Genomic DNA, 15,490 nt, shown 5'->3' with positions numbered 1-15,490 from the left:
AAGGCTGATGTTTCGGGCCTAGAAGGGTCTAGGCCCGAAACGTCAGCCTTCCTGCTCCTATGATGCTGCTTGGCCTGCTGTGTTCATCCAGCTCTGTACCTTGTTGTCTCGGATTCTCCAGCATCTGCAGTTCCTACTATCTCTCACCAGAATGCTGCCTGGATTAGAGGGTATGAGCTGGAAGGAGAGGCTAGAAAAACTTGTGTTGTTTTCTCTGGAACGGCAGAGGCTGAGGGGAGACCTGACAGAAGTCTATAAAATTATGAGATATGTGGATAGAGTTTGATGGTCAAAATCTTTTTCCAGAGTTGAAGTGTCTAATACCAGAGGGCATGCATTTAAGGCGAGAGGAGGAAATTTCAAAGGAGATGTGAGGGGAACGTTTTTTACACAGAGAGTGGTAGGAGTCTGGAATGCACTGCCAGGGCCGATGGTGGGGGCATATATGATAGGGGCATTTAAGGGACTTTTAGATAAGCACATGAATATGCAAAGAATGGAGGGATAGGGACCAAGCGCAGGCAGAAGGGATTAGTTTAATTTGGCGTCATGTTCAGCATAACATCGTGGGCCGAAGGGCCTGTTTCTGTGCTGTACAGTTCTATATACTATCTTCTACGTTCCCAAATATGTCTTCATATTGAAGTTTCTCAGTCTGAGAACAATTCTCTTTTAGACACTCTCCAATAGGTTCACATACTTCCTGAAGTATAACGCCTAGAAATGTATTTCCCTGATTAATAGTTATCTTCCCTGATCATTAGAATTTTAATCCTGATTTGGCTATTGTTCCATAGCAGAAGGTGATTATTTGGTCTATCATATCTGCACCAGCTCTCCAATGAGCATTACAGTTTCGCCACCTGCCTGCCTGTTCCTCATACCCTTGCACATCGTTTCCATTCAAACAATCATCTCATGCCTTCTTGAATACCTCAACTGACCCTGCCTCTACTTGCAGGCATTGTATGTCACACAAAGAGTGGTTTCACATTTGGAAAGTTTTCTCTCATATCACATTTGAAAATCATTTTAAACCTGCGTCCCCTCATTCTCAATACTCTTACAAGTGTAAACAATTTCTTTCCTGCTACTCTCAAGATATTGAAAACTTCCATCAGATTTTCTTGTAACTTTTTTCCCTCCAAAGTGAACAGTCTCAACCTCTCCAATCTAATCTTAAAACAGATGTTTGTCATCCGGGAACTATTTTTATAAATTGTTTTTGCATTCTCTTCAATGCATCTTGCTTTCACATCCTTCCTGCAATGAACTGTACATAACACATCAGCCGAGGTCTAACAAACGTCTTGTATTGGTACAGCACAACTGCCTTGCTCTGGTATCTGTACCCTATTAATAAAGCCTAGGATACTGTATGTTTAATTTACTGCTCTCTCCACCTGTCCTGCGTCTTCAGTGATCTGTGAACATATATACCCAGGTCCCTCTGCTCCTGCACCCCTTTAAGGATCTAACACCCTATTTGTGTTGCTTGTCCATGTTCCTCCTACCAAAATGCATCACCTCACATTTCTCCACATTGAGCTTTGTTTGTTACCTATTTGCTCACTCTACCAACTTGTCAATATCCTATAGAGTCCTTTATTATCCTCTTCATGGTTTACGATGAGTCCAAGGTTTATATTGTCCACAAATTTTGAGATTGTCCTCTATACATCAAAATTTAGATGGTTAATATATATCAAATAAAACAAAGGTCCAAATACCAATCCCTGGGAACTCCTTCATCATTTCAAAAATATCCAATGACTACTACACAATTTTCTATCTCTCAGCCAGTTTTGTGGCCATTTTGCTACTGTCTCTTTTATTTCATGAGCTATACATTTTCCTCTCAAGCCTGTTATGTGATGCTCTATCAAATGCCTCTTGTTTTAAATAGGAAGACAAGTGATGCTAAGTTACATCCCACTGCAATCAATGTCCATTTGCAAACAAGATGTGAAAGGTTTGCTAGATTCTTGTTTCATGAAGACAGCATGACCAATGCTGAATTGTAATTTTCTCATTGAAATTAAAAGTCTGCAGCTTATTTTGTTCTGCTGAAGCAATTTCTGCCAATCTGCTGATGATAATTGGTGTACAAATTATGTAAATGCTCCAGTCCCGGGTCTTGTAATATCATACGGCTCTTCATCAGTGCAGAGGACCTGGGAGATTGAAATGCATCAACTGCTCAACCTCAACAAATGTTTTAGCTTCTCTGATCCCACTTAATCTCCAAATGAAAATGACTGAATTCATGTTATCAATCTCAAGTGTTTGGAGGACCCAGCATTATCTTCTGTCGAGGGAGATCATCTCAAAATCGTCAGTGATATTTTGCAATGCAGATAACTGAGCAAAAATTAATTTCTTTGCAAAAGACTGTAAGTTTTAAAAGTCTTGGAGGCATCAAAACCATTGAATGTAACAGCAAGAAGTCAAAATCAAATAGTTTCTGGAGAAGCCAAACAATATTGAGGTAGAGATACTGACTGACAGATCGTCCATGATTCAGGTTATCAATTGGGTCCAAAATTACACACGGTTTGAAAACTATTTCCCACCTACCCAATACCTGTCATGTTAGTGAAATAACTCCACAGAGGCCGGTATCCCATCACCAAGTCACCTTTTATTTACATGTGGTGAGTCCTTGACACAGACCCAGCTTCCTCAGAGCCAGCTCTCAGAAAGAACAGGATGTCTGACTCTCCTGTTCTTATTTGTCAGCCAGGTCTCCCTGATTGGGCCCGATTAACAGCCCCAATCAGGGAACTCATATTCTATGAGGTCCACTGGTTGACCTTGTTACAATCACTACAGTTGGTTTAGTTGGTTACAGTTGGTCTCAGTTGCACATCAGTCACAAAGCCCACCATGAACCAGCACAATCACACAGCATGAATTTAAGAAAATTCCTGAAAACTGAGTAACATCCCTAGAGGCAGTTGCTTAAAGTTATTAATCAGTGAAAGAGACTTAAGGGGACAAGTGAGAGTGGAACACAATTGTGGATTGTGTGCTGAAAGGATTGTAAATCTGAGGACGAGATAACACAGTGTGGAGTTGGAGGAACACAGCAGGCCAGGCAGGAAAATTGATGTTTCGGTCAGGACCCTTCTTCAGAAATGGGAGAGGGAGAAGAGAGCTCCGAAATAAATAGAGAGAAGAGGGGTGGGGCTGGGGAAGGTAGGTGGGATGGTGATAAGTGAGTGTAGGTAGGCAGTGGTGGGGATTCGTCAGTGAGGTGGAGGAGCGGCTAGGTGGGAGAGAAGATGGACAGGTCAAGGAGGCGTGGATGAGAGGGAGGGTTGGTCATGGGATGAGGCCAGGTGGGGGGTGGTTGTGGTGGAGAGATTTTGAAACTGGTAAAGTCCACATTGTTCAGGGCCAAAGAGCTTACCAGAGGGTTGCAGTGGGAGAGAGATCCACTGAGGTCTTTCCGAAGGGAGGAGGATAACTTCTTCAAGGTGGGCTTCCTTAGATAGTAAGAACTGCTGATGTTGGAGTCAGAGATAACACAGTGTGGAGCTGGAGGAACACAGCAGGCCAGGCAGCATCAGAGGAGCAGGAAAGCTGACAGTGTGTTGACTGATACTTAAACAAGGGGAACATCACATTCTGTAGTCTAATGCAAAAGGTGCCGACAGAAAGAAAAAGTCTCTGAAAGAGCTGCGGATGCAGGAAATCAGAAACAAAAACAGAAATTGCTGGAAAAGCTCAGTAGGTCTGGCAGAATGCATGGAAAGAAATCAGAGTTAATGTTTCGGGTAGGGTGACCCTTCCTCAGGACTGTTCCGAAAAAGGCTCACCGGACCCAAAACATTAACTCTGATTTCCTTTCACGGATGCTGCCAGACCTGCTGAGCTTTTCCAGCAATTTCTGTTTTTGAGAAAGAAAATAATGTTTAGCGAATCATCATTTTAGACACTTGATGCAGTGAACGCTTCAAAACATGAAATCTTAACATTCTTGTCCGAAAATGTGGACACTTTTTTCAGTTACCAGTCTCTACGAAGACTGAAACATGACTTGTCCAATTTTTCATTCCCTATGTATTAAACCATATAGATTCTATGAATGGCACACAATACTTGCCATGATTTTTCTATATTCTTGTGTGCATTAATGTGATAAAGGATTAAAACTGCCTTACAATCCTTTTCAAAACTGCAGTTGGCATTGCAAAATCTGATGGCAATATAGGCATTAAACCAACCACTCATGACCCAACTGAAATACAGTAGGCTTCACTCCTCTTAATCTTTTTAAACGGCCTGCTAAATCAACCATAACGCTGATAAGACAGCCACCAGACAGAAATTAGAGTAGAGGGCCAGGCTATTCAGCCCATCATTATATCCACACCACTGATAGCTCTTCATCTGGAGCTATCTGCTCTAAGCTCATGATGTTTAAGAAAGATTTTAACATCTACAAGGAAATGCATCAAACCCTCAGTGACCCACAATGTCCTGTGTGTTGTATAGAGTTTGGTATCTAAGCCAGTGCACCGTTATTAGGGTTACCAACTCTAATTTGAAACCTTCCTAGGGATTTGATCATGTGACTTTTGATCGCATGTCGTTCAATCACATGACACTATTTGCATATGCCTTTCTTTTATACGTGTTATTGCTCACACCATTGTCGAGTGGCTCATTAACTCTCAGAACCACTTAAAATGCTGTACAGTAAAGAGAAGTGAAGTGGCCATAGAATTACTGGACCATAGGGCTGCTCCTCATGAGAGAGAGAGACAGGGGGAGAGAGAGAGACAGACAGGCAGAGACAGAGAGAGACAGAGACAGACAGTGACAGAGACAGAGAGAGAGAGACACAGTCAGAGAGACAGAGGACAGAAAAAGAAAGAGGCAGAGAAAGAGAGAGGCAGACAGCGAGAAAAAGAGAGACAGATTCAGAGAGAGACAGAGTCTGAGAACCGTTGAGAGAGAGGGACAGAGAGAGATAGACAGAAGAGAGGGGGGGAGAGAGAGAGACAGAGAGAGAAAGAGTCATAGAGAGAGACAGAGACAGAAAGAGACACAAAGAGAGAGAGAGAGAGAGAGAGACAGAGTCAGAGAAAGACAGAAAAATGACAGATGGTACTTTAACCTGGGGTCACATTGCCTCAGGCAAAGGGAGAGGTTGAGGAGGAGAGTCCTTCATGAATCACAGACAGTTACAGTAACCTGTCTGAGAATTACAATTATTTTTAGTCATTAATAATTATTAACTGATCTCTATTAGGAGATAATAATGAAATATATATAAGTCATTTATTAATTAACTTTAATACTTTTGTCCAATCTTTTGACTTATCTTTACAATGCACAGGAAGTTTAATAGAATAAATAAAAAAATACGATTTTCATTCAATTCCTTGAGTTCTTCCTTATAAACTAATTAATATGCACTTAAGGCTCTGCCCACATCCTCCCCCTACATTGCTAATATTCAGTCAGCTGTGGGCACGGGGAGATCATTGAGTAAACCCTCTCAGGTTTGCTTATAACTAGGCAGGATGGTGCGCGGCGTCCATTGTTCAAAGGCTCGCAGCGATCAAGGGGTGGCAGAGGGGGTGGCCAACGGAGAGCCACCGTTATCCTTGCTAATGGAGACACCTTCTCCACCCAACACGCCCTCTCACAATCCCCAAACCACAAACCGCTGCTGAATATAAGCTACAAGCAATAGCAGGCACGCTCAATGGGCACTGCCAGTATTGCAGGACTGCCAGCCTTGTTTGCCCATGAGGTAACAGGGACAGGATCTCCTCCAGACTGAGACAAGTCTTGTAATGAAATGCCACGCCCTCTCCTCCCACCATTGAGACAGCATGGCAAGGTCCCTGCTGCCAATCAGTGACAGAACGACATAAACTGAGGGGGAGTGTGAGTGCTGCTGAGATCGGATCAGTGGGAATGCTGGTGGCCAGGTGGAAGTACCTCTCCTGCTCACGGTAAATTCTCTTTCTCCCTCCTGCAATTTGTGTTCCTCTCCCTGTCTGTCTCTCTGCCTCTCTCTCCCTGTTTGTATTGTTCGTTTTACCTCTTTCTCAATGTGTGTTATTCTCCTCACCCCAACATTTTGTGTTTCTTTCTCTGCCTATCTTCCACCACCACCCAACAAACCCCCCTCAGCCTCCCGGCCCCCAAGCCACCCTGGTTGGTGTTTCTTGCTCTCCCTCTCTTTGCATCTGTCTGTCTCTGTCTCTATCTTTGTCTCTATCTCTCCAGCTGGTGTTGTTCTCTTTCAATCTCTCTCTTAATTTGTATGTATATCTCTCTCTTCTCCACCCCACATTGTTTGTTTTTCTCTCTTTCTCCATCTCTCCTTCCTTCAATTTGTTTTGATCTCTCTCTCTCTCTCTGTCTGTCCCCTGCTGTGTAAGGACCCTGGAGCAATCTTGTAATGGAGCTGCACATCACTTTGTATAAATAAGATAAAGTGAATGAAATTAGAACGCACAGTGTGGAGAGCACATGGACATGAACACATAAAGGAGAGAGATTCTTACTCACTGAGTGTACAGCTTGGTATATTTATGATTACCATGTATCACAGTATTTAGCGGCGATGTACAATAAATAGTGTTAATTTGAAAATCTAAGCCTGAAAGCAATCCATGACATTCAGGGTACTGCACATGGTTCTCTCACCAGTCATTGGTCACTCTCAACAAACAATTCACCCATTCTCATCAGCACCAGACCAAAGCAGGAGAATTTAGAATCGTGACCATCATTTCCCTTCTTTATTCTTTCCTGCGATGTGGGCACTGCCAGCAAGGCCAGTATTTGTTGCTCGTTCCTAATGGGCCTTGAACTGAGTGGCTTGCTTGACCATTTCAGAGGGCAGTTAAGAGTCCACCGCATTGCTGTGGGTCTGGAGTCACACATAGGCCAGACCAGATAAGGACGGCAGATTTCTTTTCCTAAAGAACGTGAATTAACCAGGTGGGTTTTTACAATAATCGGCGATAGTTTCACAGTCACTGTCACTAGCTTTATTTGCCTGATTTATTAACTAAATACAAATTCCACCAGCTAATGTGGTGGAATTTCAACCCACATCTCCACAAAATGAGCTTAGGCCTCTGGACAATGAGTCCCTTAGCATTACCACCATGTTGCTGTCTCCAAATAAACATTGAGAAGACTGAAGACACACCATTTTTGCTGCCAGCCAAAACGCTGTTCCCTAGCTATTGATTCCATCATTGTCCTTGGCAGAACTCAGTTTACTTACAATCTTAGGGTCACATTTGATCCTGAAATAAGCTTCCAACTTCATGTTGGCATCACCAAGACCACTTTCTTCCTCCTCTATGTTTCTCAGTTCATTATGGTCTTGTTACCTTTTTTTTAACATTAATGGGATGAGGACATTGCTGGCTAGGCAGCATTTATTGCCCATCCCTCATTGCCCAGAGGGCAGTTAAGAGTCAACCAGATTGCCATGGATCTGGAGTCATGTGTTGGCCAGACCAGGTAAGGATGGCAGTTTCCTTCCCGAAAGGGCATTCATGAGCCAGATGGGTTTTCCCAACAATTGGCAATGGATTCATTGGCATCATTAGACTATTAATTCCAGATTTTTATTGAATTCAAATTCTACCATCTACCATGGCAGGATTCAAACCAGGTCCCTAGAACATTACCTAGGTTTCTGGATTAATAGTCCAACGATAATACCACTAGGCCCATCGCCTCCCCAGACTTGGCTGTTCCAACACTTTGCTTCAGTGCATACTCATCCTACTCTTGATGACTTTGAGATCATCCAAAACTTTTCTGGCCCTTTTAGTAACTTACACAAGGTCCAGTGCATCAGTCACCACTCAGCTTGCTGGTCTATATTGGCATCTGGTCAAGCAAGCTCTCAATTTTAAAACTGACTTCAAATGCCTCGGTAGCCTTTACCCTTCCATTATCTGTGTGTAACGTCGTCTCATCTGACATTTCTCAGAGATATCCGCACTTCCCTAATTCAAGCCTTTTGATCACCCCAATGTTAATCATGGCACCATTGGTAGGTGTGGTTTCAGTTGGGTAGGTCCCACTCTATGGAAACCCTCCCCACAGTAATCACTGCCCTCAGAGAGGGAGAGAGAGAGAGGCCTGGACATGGTGAATCTGGGCCTCCACTGGGTGGAGGACTCATTGGTGGTGAACTGCCTGACTCTTCAGTTGCATGCCTTCATGAAGGGCATTGGCACATTTGTATTAGGTACCATTGGGGTTTTTGTTATGCAGAGGTTGCTATACAAGAAGTTACCTATCCCAATGCAGTGGAACGTCTTGCTATCGCAACAGGGTCGTTGGTGAATTGTGTAGTGACATGTCTGGAGACTCAGAAGTGCTCAAATCTGTGGATTTACCTCGAGACTGGAACAGTGCCACATAGCCCTGATGACGTTACAAAGGATCAAAAGAATGGCTATGTGGAAAGCACTGAGAAAACTCAATATGGAGATATAATGCATTAATTGCTGAGTTGTTACTTTATTCAAGCAACATGCAGGAGGAGGAAATGTTCCCTGCTCTACTCCAGCTCAAACAGTGCACAATTTTTATTTCATTTTAGTTCCACTCTCTACTTCTGTTTATCTCTTCCTGAAGGTGTTATTTTAGTACATCGTCGAGTCATGGGTGAAAATACACAAAGGCATGAGGTGAATTCACCCTAGGAACCCCTGAGAAAACAGCTCAATTACTGGAGCGACCTATCAGAGAAATGCACATGGAAGTGACTGAATCTGTGAGACACTGCTCTTCCAATCTAGCTTTCTGTTGCGCTTGCTGCTACTGAAGTCACAAGAGGTCTGTTCAGTCATATCAGAAGCCTGTATTCCACAGTGCTGTCCTCATGTGTTATTGCAGAGCCACTCACTAACCTCATGAACTATACTTTGTATAGTCCAAGCCTTGTCCTGGTTCCTACTTTATAACAACAAATTTTGGGGCTCAACCTCTTGCTAAATTATTTTAAACTTTCCACCCCTGCTGTAGTTGTCTTGTCAGTGAGGATGTCGGTCCTAGGATAAGGTACTTTGAAGATAAGAAATGTAAAGAAAATGAGGGAATCCATCATTCCTCTTCCTGAAGTAAGTGGCTACAAAAATCTTCTGTGAACCTTCCGTTTTGAGCGGAACATGATGGTCATAAGTGAGTGATGTGAGTCACGCCGTGTAACATGACATACAAACATTGAACTGATTTCTTTTAAATTCCCAACCTTGCTGTCAAATGATCCATGGAGCTCAACACCGTCGGAGACCTCAGTATTCCTCTAATTCTGTTCCCTCGGCAGCTTTAATCCATTCACCAATAGGAATCATGTATACATGATTTGCCTAGAGCCAAAACTTCAGAATTCTCTCCCTTACTTTCTTCTTTAAAGATACATCATAAAACCTATCGCTTTGACCAAGATTTTAATCAACTTTAGTCTCTGTATGTGGTTTGGTGTAATTTCATTTTCTTATGCCCCTGTGAAGGTAACACCTTGGTTATTTTGTCAGATTAAAAAGGTGAAACGCAAGTTTTTTTTCCCTTTATTCATTCATGGGTTGAGGGCGTCGCTGGCTAGGCAGCATTTATTGCCCATCCCTAATTGCCCAGAGGGCAGTTTAGAGTCAACCACATTGCTGTGGGTCTAGAATCACATGTGGGCCAGACAAGGTAAGGATGACAGTTTCCTTCCCTAAAGGACATTAGTGAACCAGATGGGATTTTTCCAACAATCAACCAATGGGTTCATGATCATCATTAGATTCTTAATTCCAGATATTTTATTGAATTCAAATTCCGCCATCTGCCCTGGTGGGATTCAAACCTGGCTCCCCAGAACGTTATCTGGATTAGCAGTCTAGCAATAATACCACTAGGCCATTGCTTCCCCATATAGTTGTTGTTGAGAAACAGTTAACCACTATTTGTAACTTGTTTTCTCCTCAAATTTTTTTCCTTGATTTTGCTATGATAAAAGAAAGCATCTTTGTTTTGATAATAGGAATGATAAAGCTATTTTTTTCAAACAACATGACTCATTATGATCTGGAGCACAGCCTGAAAGGACAGTTTCAAGCATAACTTTTAAAAGTGGAATTGGGTATAAACTTGGAAAGGAAACATTTCAAGACTTTGCAGAAAGAACAGGGGACTTGGTCTAACTTAATATCACTTTAAAGTGCTGGCACAAAAGTAATGTACTGGTTGATCTTGTTCTGTAATGTCATGTGCTTACCATCTGTCTATTGTCCTCATCCTGCACATAGTCTTCAAGCTCGAAAGGTTTGTTTACGATTGTAATGTTAACAGAAATGATTACATTTTCCTGCACCTCCTATGACTTTCTTGTTTATTAATTTAACTTAAATTCCTAACATGTTGTCCCTCTCGTTGCAGTGACTCATGCAATAATTATATTTCTCCTCATCTCAATTTCCAGCTTCTCCTCTCCCTGTGGTTTCTGGTTTCGATATTTCTAGATGGGAATAAATTTAATTTTCTCTTTATTCCTATCCTCGTGTCTATTTACCTTTGCCCAACTCTGTCCATGCAAAATTTACAGCTCAACTATCTAATCATCTGAGCAGATTTGCACACACTGTTGGGTTGACACAGTAGCAGGTTAGTGTCATAAATTATAAAGGCCATTCCTTCCATTTCAACCCCAACACAGCAAGTACCAATTTATTTTTTGTTTATCTTGCTGTGTTGTACAAATCGAAGCTTACAATCTGAAATAATGCACCATTATTGAAAACACATAGAACATCGAACTATACAGCACAGGAATGGGCCCTTCGGTCCACAATATTGTGCTGAACATGATGTCAAATTAAACTAATCCTTTCTGCCTGCCCTTGGTCCATATCCCTCCAGACTTTGCATATTCATGTGCTTATCTAAAAGACACTTAAAAGTCCCTACCGTAACTGGCTCCACCACCACCCCTAGCAGCACGTTCCATACTCCTACCACCCTCTGTTTAACAAAAAACCTGTGGTGATTTTTAAAACAAATTCTTGGACTTTTAACAGGAGCTGATTAATGGTGCAAACTATAGATGTCAGGTGGATTATTCTAAAGGTACTGGACCAGTTTTAATACATATTTAAATTAACATTCAAATTTTGGAGATAGAATAGCTTTCTCTCTATTGTATTAATTACATTGTACATCATTTTTTTCATGAACAAGTGATGTAAGTGAAATGAATATTTGCAGGGACAATGAAATAAAGGCTCACTAGGCCACTTTAGAGTCAAACATGTTGATTTGGGTTTCAAGTCGCATGGAAACCATGCAATGACAGCAGATTTCTATCCCTAGAGAAGATTGGCATGGCTCCTGTGCAAGGATGACACACAAATTCATGAGGTGCTCTGTATTTTTTCTCCTTCTGGAATGTGGCTTTGCAAAGAAGGTCTGGAGAGACAATGCATTGGTTTTTGTTGAGGTTCATCCTGAGCAGCTCTGTGATTCTGTGCTCTGTGGTCTGCTCCCCGGGCCACGTACCAAAACATCAACTCTGCCTGGAGGACCGTCAACTCGCTGATTGATGCTGTTGGGTCTGCCTGAAACTTGTTGGTCTTCCAGTGCAAAGAGTTGACCTTGAACGAGTGTTCCAGACTGGCACATTGCAAGGTCTAGGACTACACGCTGACAGACGTACTAAAGGTTGGGGCACAGTGGGGAAAGACCATCATCTGAGGTCTTTCTGCCAAAGTATAACCAGGGTCCGTTCAGTTGTTAGATCATTTTGGTGCCTCTAAATGATTGTGAATATTTTCTTGCATGGATAGAAAATGCCTTTGTTTTTGCAACTGTGGAGAAACTCTGAGAAATGTCAAAATGCTAATGTTTTGTTTGTATTTTTTTTCTTCCAAGACAGTAGAGAACTGATTTAGAACATTTGTATGCACTCATAGATGATTTTACGAATAAAGTATATTTTTGAAATAAAAAATGATTTCCATCCCTAATGGACATCAGTGAACTAGATAGGTTTTTACACAGTTAATCAATGGCTCCATAATCACCACTATTGAGACAAACATTATATTCCAAACGTATTAATGAACCATCATGGTGTAATGTGAACCATTTGGCCTGACTCTCTGGACTAACTACACCACTACCTCCCACACGTTGATGGGCCATCTTCTGGTTTTGCTGATTGGTCCCTCCACTGTGCCTTCTGCAAACAATACAAAACAACATACGCTTCACAACACACCAACACTGAGCCTTAATACCAGCCTAGGACAGATAGGGCATTCTGAGAGTTTAGCAATGGTGAAAATCATTTCCGCTTTGTATCACCATTAAAGCAGCAGCTTCGATTGAGAGTTAGTGGGCAATTTGACCTCAGTGCAAAATAAAATGTTTGATAGAATCATAGAGTCACAGAGCTGTACAGCACAGAAACAGACCTCTCGGTCCAACTCGTCCATGCCGACCAGATATCCTAAATAAATCTAGTCCCATTTGCCAGCATTTGGCCCATATCCCTCTGAACCCTTCCTATGCATATACCCATCCAAATGCCTTTTAAATGTTATAATTGTACCACTTCCTCTGGCAGCTCATTCCATACACACACCACCCAGTGAGTGGGAAAGTCACCCCTTAGGTCCCTTTTAAATCTTTCCCCTCTCACCTTAAACCTCCGCCCTCTAGCTTTGGACTCCCCTACCCCAGGAAAAGGACACTGGCTATTCACCCTATCCATGCCCCTCATGATTTTATAAACTTCTAGAAGGTCACCCCTCAGGCTCTGACGCTCCAGGGAAAATACCCCCAGCCTATTCAGCCTCTCCCTATAGCTCAAACCCTCCAACCCTGGCAACATCCTCGTAAATCTTTTCTGAACCCTTTCCAGTTTCACAACATCCTTCCTATAGCAGGGAGACCAGAACTGAGTGCAGTGATTCTCTGAATAACAGGGTCCTGTTCCTTCCTGGATTTCACACTATGCAGAACAGCAATCAAAGTAAAGCCAAACCTTGCTTATAAGATCCTCTATGAGCAAGATGGACACACAGAACCTACCTGATTGCGCTGGCTTTAGAAAACCTACTTCACAATTTGGAGCTATATTGTGCCCCTCAACAGAGTTTAAAAACAAAATTGACATTTCGCAAGCGTGTTATCAAGTAAAATGTGGCAACCATCTTCTGGGGGTAGTTTTAGGGCCAGTGAGCTAAACCTTGGGTCAGGGACGCAACTTGTTTCAAATGGTGGAGAGGGAAGTGAGGAAGGAGGGAGGGAGTTCCAGAATGCTGGGCCAAGGTATGGCTGTCAATGATGGGGCAAAGAAAGACAGGAATGGGCCGATGTTTGAGGATCTTGGAGATGAAATTGTAGAACAGAAACCAGACAGAAGCTGGCTATTTTTATCTATCATTAGTAATTAATTTTAATTAGTAATGGGTTAAGGGAGAGCAGGTAGGAAGGTGGAGTTGAGGCTGAGATGTGATTGGTCACAATCTTATTGAATTGCCGAGCAGATTCAAGGGGCTGAATTATCTATTTCTGCTCCGAGTTCATATATTCTTATGTTCTTGTTCCCCTGGTTGTGCTATGCTAACTCTCTGCAAGAACCTACATTGCCCCACTCCCTCCAAACATTCGCTCTTCAGATAATAATCCAATTTTGTATTGAAAGATCTCAGAAGGTTGTGATACTAGGCAAGGTTCTGGAGATGGAGAGGAGTAACAGAGTAGTTGGATCTGAACTCAAGGATTAGATTCTTTTAAAGTGAGTCTTCCCAGGACAGTGGCCATCAGTGTCTGTAGCTTTCAAATGAAACCATTCTAAATGATCAACTTTGTACAAAATAACAGGGAAATGTACATAGATAACACGGTGTAGAGCTGGAGGAACACAGCAGGCCAGGCAGCATCAGAGGAGCAGTAAAGTTGACATTTTGGGTCGGGACCCTTCTTCAGAAATGGGGGAAGGGGAAGGGAGCTCAAAAATAAATAGAGAGAGGAGGGGTGAGGCTGGGGAAGGTAGGTGGGATGGTGGTAGGTGAGTGCAGGTAGGTAGTGGTGGCGATTGGTCAGTGAGGTGGGAGGGACAGATAGGTGGGAGAGAAGACAGGCAAGTTGGGTCAGGTCAAGGAGGCGGGGATGAGAGGGAGGGTTAGCAGTTCTTACTATCTCAGAGAAATGTACATAATGGCATTGGTTGGTGAATGGATGAACAGAGCGACCTTTCACTGACAGGAACTGGTTTTGGGTTCATACAAACCCACAGCAGGCCCAGCAATATTAACAGGCCAGACGACAAAGAATTTTTGCGATATTTATAACACTGTGTGGATTGATGAACTGAGGTTCAAATATTAAAGGTTTTTATTTTCCCTTGCTCATGATGTCTTGATGCTTTTCAGCACTGGTGCATCTTTAAAAAGAATCCTTGTCAAGAGCTAGGCATGGGCTCAATGCAAATGAGACAACCTTGCAAGAAGCAAACTGGTGTAATTAGCATCATTAGACAGACATAGCAGAAACGAATGTAATCTCCTCCCTAGGACTGCTCTTAATTGGTTACTCGGGGTAGGTGGCCATAAAAACCCGAGGATTTTTCTTTATTCTTTGCAGTATATTCATGTCATGCCTTTAACCCTTTCAACAACACTTCTGCTTCTGTATTTTGAGGATGAAATTTAACTCTGTTCTGTTCATGGTGAGAAACAGCAAGGGCTCTCGTGCTCCTCACAAGATGAAGACATCTATTGTCTTGTTCTGTCAGGAGCAAGAATGAATAGATGAGGAGCAGAAAGAGCAAAAGGGAAAATGAATAGGACCTGCAGGGCTAATGCTGACAAAGGTACAAAGACAATGCTTTTGAGAAAACCTTTACGCAGAGGGGGTGGGCAAGAGGAGATAAAGAGGAAGTTCCTGTTGGCAGAAGCAAGGTGACGAACTGCAGTGAAATGAGTAACACCCAAAGAGAACGGTCAAAGTTAATGAGAGCAATAGGACACAAGGCACAAGATACGGCAGGCAGGAGATCAAAAAGGTCGGGCAACAGCAGCGAGTCAAGGGGACGGAGGGATCTGATGAGAACTTTAGTTGTCGTCTTTCAGCAGGAGCATCAGGAAGCAGTTGTGCCTTGGAGAGAGGCCAGAAAGGATGGGAATGCAACAGGTTCATATTGAAGGTACAAGAGGATAACAGTGTGGGCTGAAGAGCGTTGTATGTATGTGTGTCTGTCTGTGTGTGTGTCTGTGGGTGTGTTCGTGTGTCTGTCTGTATGAGTGCCTGTCTGTGTGTGTGCATGTGTGTGTATGTGTGTCTGTTTGTGTTTCCATGGGTGTGTTTCTGTGGGTGTATGTGTCCATGGGTGTGTTGGTGTGTGTGTGCGTGTGTGTGTGTGTGTGTGCATGTGTCCATGGGCGTGTTTGTATGTTTCTGTGTGTGTGTCTGTGTCTGTGTGTGTGTGTGTGTGTGTGTGTGT

The 15,490-nt window shown here is 42.7% G+C and overlaps 1 protein-coding gene and 1 pseudogene across 1 annotated transcript in view; one reads left to right on the top strand and one right to left on the bottom strand.

The window, feature by feature from the left end:
• Window positions 1-15,490, bottom strand: part of wscd2 (WSC domain containing 2) — a 538,109-nt gene that overhangs the window by 466,568 nt on the left and 56,051 nt on the right. The window lies entirely within an intron of this gene.
• LOC125486027 lies at window positions 11,302-11,415 on the top strand (annotated as a pseudogene).

Source organism: Rhincodon typus, chromosome 24, assembly GCF_021869965.1.
Source record: "Rhincodon typus isolate 14 chromosome 24, sRhiTyp1.1, whole genome shotgun sequence".
Classification (NCBI taxonomy): Eukaryota; Metazoa; Chordata; class Chondrichthyes; order Orectolobiformes; family Rhincodontidae; genus Rhincodon; species Rhincodon typus.
The sequence above is the reverse complement of the archived record's forward strand: the minus strand, read 5'-3'. Positions and strand labels throughout refer to the sequence as shown.